Below are 4319 nucleotides of genomic sequence, written 5' to 3' on the forward strand. Positions count from 1 at the left end.
TCGGTGGCGAGCCATCCTTTAAAGAGGTCGGTCGCTTCATTTTCGTCCAACCCGGACCTTATAGCTCGGTCCAGGGTATGAACACCTTCTATTCGAATTCTTCTTCCCATTCCCTTATCCTCATTCTTCTTTCTTCTTCACATCTCCCATTCTCTTTCTTTCTTATTTTTCTTTTTCTTGTTTATGAGCAGGAACAGAAATAAAGAACCTCTCTTTGATCCTGATCCTGAACCTGAGAGGACCATAAGGAGGCGTTTACAACAAGTTAAAGCATAACACTCCAGAGGAAACCTCACAGAACTTTTCAAACAAGAAACTGAAAATACAAACATGGCAGCCGATCAGAATAATAGAGGAGATGTAAGGAAGGTTCTTGGTGACTTCACTGCACCCACTTCTGACTTCTATGGAAGAAGTATCTTCATACCTGCGATTAGAGTAAATAACTTTGAGCTTAAGCCTCAATTAGTCTCTCTAATACAATAGAATTGCAAATTCCATGGACTTCCACTGGAAGTTTGATACAAAAATTATCGTCAGTTAGGAATTTCATACAAATAACTCTGTTGATAGTATAGTTCCCAACCAACAAATAACTCTCAATCAAATTTTAATATTTGGTTGTCACAAGTACAAACCCCAATAAAAATTAACCGAAGTATTCAAACCTCGGGTCGTCTCACAAGGAATTGCAGTGAAGTGATCAATTATTGGCTATGAATGAACAAGGGGGGTTTGATTTTGTAAAAGGGCAAGAAAATAAATGACAAGAAAAGTAAATCAAGCAACTAAAGAAAGCAATTAATAAAGAGAGACATTCATAGAAAGGGTTGAGAACTAAGGCTTTCTATCCTAGTCACTAATCATAACAATAATTAACAAGAGCTTATCTTATTTCGTCATCCCCAACAATAGAAGAAGGTATAATGTTATCTTCACATGGGAGAAAGTCAAATAAGACTAATTAATCTCAATCTAAAAGTCCTAATCAACTTATTAATTGAATTAGCAAGAGATTAGAGTCAATGGAAACAATATTAACTAACAACTCTAGATCACCAACATGAGTAGGGTCTTAATGACTCAAGATTGCCTAATTTCTCTTTCCAAACCAAGAATGCTCAAAAATCTACTCTAACATCCAACCAAGCATTTTGTCAAACACTTGGAAGGCATAAAAGGAAAGTAGTAAATTGCAAAAAAGAATAAAATCTACAACTACCCAATTGCAAGGAAACAATAACAACAACTCAAATCAACAATAAAAGAACATAAAATATGAATTTCATTAAAGAAAATCCAAATCCAACAAGAGTTCATCAATAAACTAAAAGAGGAATAAAAAGGAGAATTAACAATGCAAACTAAGAGAATTAAGATGTAGGAACAAGAAATTACAAGGAAAACTAAAGGAAAACAAGAATTGAACCCTAGATCTAAGATGCAAAATACCCTAAGAACCCTAATTCTAGAGAGAAGAGGGAGCTTCTCTCTCTACAAAACTAAACTACATGATGCTAACCTACAACTAATTGCTCCCCCTTTGTCCAAGCTTGAATTCTGCATGAAATAGCCTCAGGAATGAGTTGGATTTGGGCTTGGGCAGCTCAGAAATCGCCCCCAGTGAATTCACTTTAATGAGGTCACTTGCCTCTTGTCACACGTACACGTGGACGACGCGTGCACATCGCTGGAAAATCTCTTCCTCACGCGTACGGGTGAGTGACGCGTGCACTTGGCTATGAAGATCTTCTTCTCATGCGTATCCGTGGATGACGCATGCGCGTGGCCCTTAATTCTCCAAATGCTCATTTCTTCATAAATTCTCCACTTTGCATGCTTTTCTCTTCACTTCTTCCATTCAATATTTGCCTTGTGAATATCAAATTACTCAACAAACATATCAAGGCATCGAATGGAATTAAGGTGAATTAAAATTGGCAAATTTAAGGCCTAAAAAGCATATTTTCACACTTAAGCACAAATTTAGGGAGAATTACAAAACCATGCTATTTCATTGAATAAATGTGAGATAAGTTGATAAAATCTCCCAAATTAAGCACAAGATAAACCACAAAATTGGGGTTTATCAAAGATCCACATCAATTCTTATCTGAATTCTTGCAAATTTAAGACCAATGGAGTAGATCCTGAGGTCTACAGGCTTATACTTTTCCCTTTTGCTGTTAGAGACAGAGCTAGGATGTGGTTGGATTCTCAACCCAAAGAAAGCCTAGACTCTTGGGAAAAGTTTGTCAATGTTTTCTTGGCCAAGTTCTTTCTACCTCAAAAGATGAGCAAGCTCAGGGTGAAAGTTTAAACCTTCAGACAAAAAGAGGGTGAATCCTTCAATGAAGCTTGGGAAAGATACAAGCAACTGATCAGGAGATGTCCTCCTGACATGCTCTCAGAATAGACTATCCTAGGTATTTTCTATGATACTCTATATGAGATGTCCAAGATGTCATTGGACCACTCTAGTGGTGGATCACTCCACTTGAAGAAAGGAGCAGCTCAAAAGAAATGAGTCTTGGAGGTTGACACTCTGAATACCATATTGGCTCAGAATAAGATCTTGACTCAACAGGTCAATATGATCTCTCAGCATTTGATTGGAATGCAAGCTGCAGCTGATAGCCCTCAAGACACCTCCTATGATGGAGATGCCCGTGATCCAGATCAACCCATGATGGAAGAGGTGAATGACATGGGAGAACCCTATGGAAACACCTACAACTCCTCATGGAAAAATCATCCTAACCTTTCATGGAGAGATCAACAGAAGCCTCAGCAAGGTTTCAACAATAATCAAGGTGGAAGAAACCAGAATAGGTTTTAATAATAAACCATTCCCTTCTTCTCAGCAAAATATGGAGACTCCTAAGCAGAGCCTCTCTAACTTAGCAACCATAGTCTCTAAACTCTCTAAGACAACTCACAGTTTCATAACAGAAACTAGGTCCTCCATCAGAAATCTGGAAGTACAAGTCAGTCATCTGAGTAAGAGAATCCCTAAGACCCCTCCTAACACTTTCCCAAGTAACACTGAAGTAAACCCAAGGGAAGAGTGCAAGGCCATCAATATAGAAGTTGAGGCCAAATCTAAAAGGGATAATCTGGCATTGAACGCTAATAAGAAAGTCCTTACTGGGCATTCAACGCCTAAGGAGGAGCCATTCCTGGCGTTGAACGCTAGTAATGAAGTCCTTACTGGGCGTTTAACACCCAAAGTGGCACAAAAGCTGGCGTTGAACACCAGTAATAGGGTAGCTGGGCGTTCAACGCCCACTAAAAACTCCCCCATTGAAGAACTGAAGGCAACTAAGGCTCATGAGGAGACTATAGAAGTCCCATTGAATGCCTTGTTGCAAATCATGGATTATGAGGATCACTCCTCCTTTGATGAGGAAGAAGAAACTAAGGAAGAGCAAGTTGCTCAGTACCTAGGAGTCCTCATGAAGCTAAATGCCAAGTTATTTGGAATAGAGACATTGGAGGAAGAACCCCCAGTGCTCACCAAGGAACTCAATGCCTTGGTTTAACAAAAACTACCTCAGAAGCTACCAAATCCCAGACACTTCTTAATTCCTTGCACCATAGGCACCATTACCTTTGAGATGGCTCTGTGTGACCTACGGTCAAGCATAAACCTCATGCCACTCTTTGTAATGGAGAGACTGGAAATCTTTGAAGTGCAAGCTGCAAGAATCTGATTAGAGATGGTAGACAAGTCAATGAAAAAAGCATATGGTCTGGTAGAGGATGTCTCAGTAAAGGTTGAGAACCTTTACATCCCTGCAGATTTTATAATCTTGGATACTGGGGAAGACAATGATGAATCCATCATCCTTAAAAGACCTTTCTTAGCCACTGCCAATGCCATTATTGATGTACCAAAGGAAGAGCTGATTCTACAGATATGGGAGGACCACATCTTATTTAAGATGCCTAACCCTTACTCTCCCTCTGACAAAAGAGAGACAATTGTTCAACAGCTAATGTTCCAACCCTCTCTTTCAGTGCAAAGTTATACAGAGCCCTCAAACACCAATTCTAAGTTTGGTGTTGGGCAGCCATCATCAAGCACTGAGAATAAAGATACTAAGAAGAAAGTACCTAAAGGTTGGAGGGACAAAAAGATCCCCACTGAAAGCCTCTCACCTGGCATGAGAGTTGTCTTCACTGACAACCCAGTCATTCCATACACAGTGAACAAGATCCTGTCTCTAGAGCATGTGGAGCTCATCCATGAGAGCACGGACAAGAAGTCCACTGTAAGGGGCGAAATTCTGAGCCCCTATCCATATCCGTAACGAGCT

At 39.7% G+C, this 4319-nt stretch overlaps 1 non-coding gene across 1 annotated transcript; it reads right to left on the minus strand.

The window, feature by feature from the left end:
- Positions 1-2299: 2299 nt before the first annotated feature.
- Positions 2300-2403, minus strand: LOC112752383 (small nucleolar RNA R71). Its single transcript, XR_003176822.1, has one exon. It is a non-coding gene; the product is annotated as a small nucleolar RNA R71 (small nucleolar RNA).
- Positions 2404-4319: the final 1916 nt, after the last annotated feature.

This window comes from Arachis hypogaea, chromosome 15 (genome assembly GCF_003086295.3).
Source record: "Arachis hypogaea cultivar Tifrunner chromosome 15, arahy.Tifrunner.gnm2.J5K5, whole genome shotgun sequence".
Classification (NCBI taxonomy): Eukaryota; Viridiplantae; Streptophyta; class Magnoliopsida; order Fabales; family Fabaceae; genus Arachis; species Arachis hypogaea.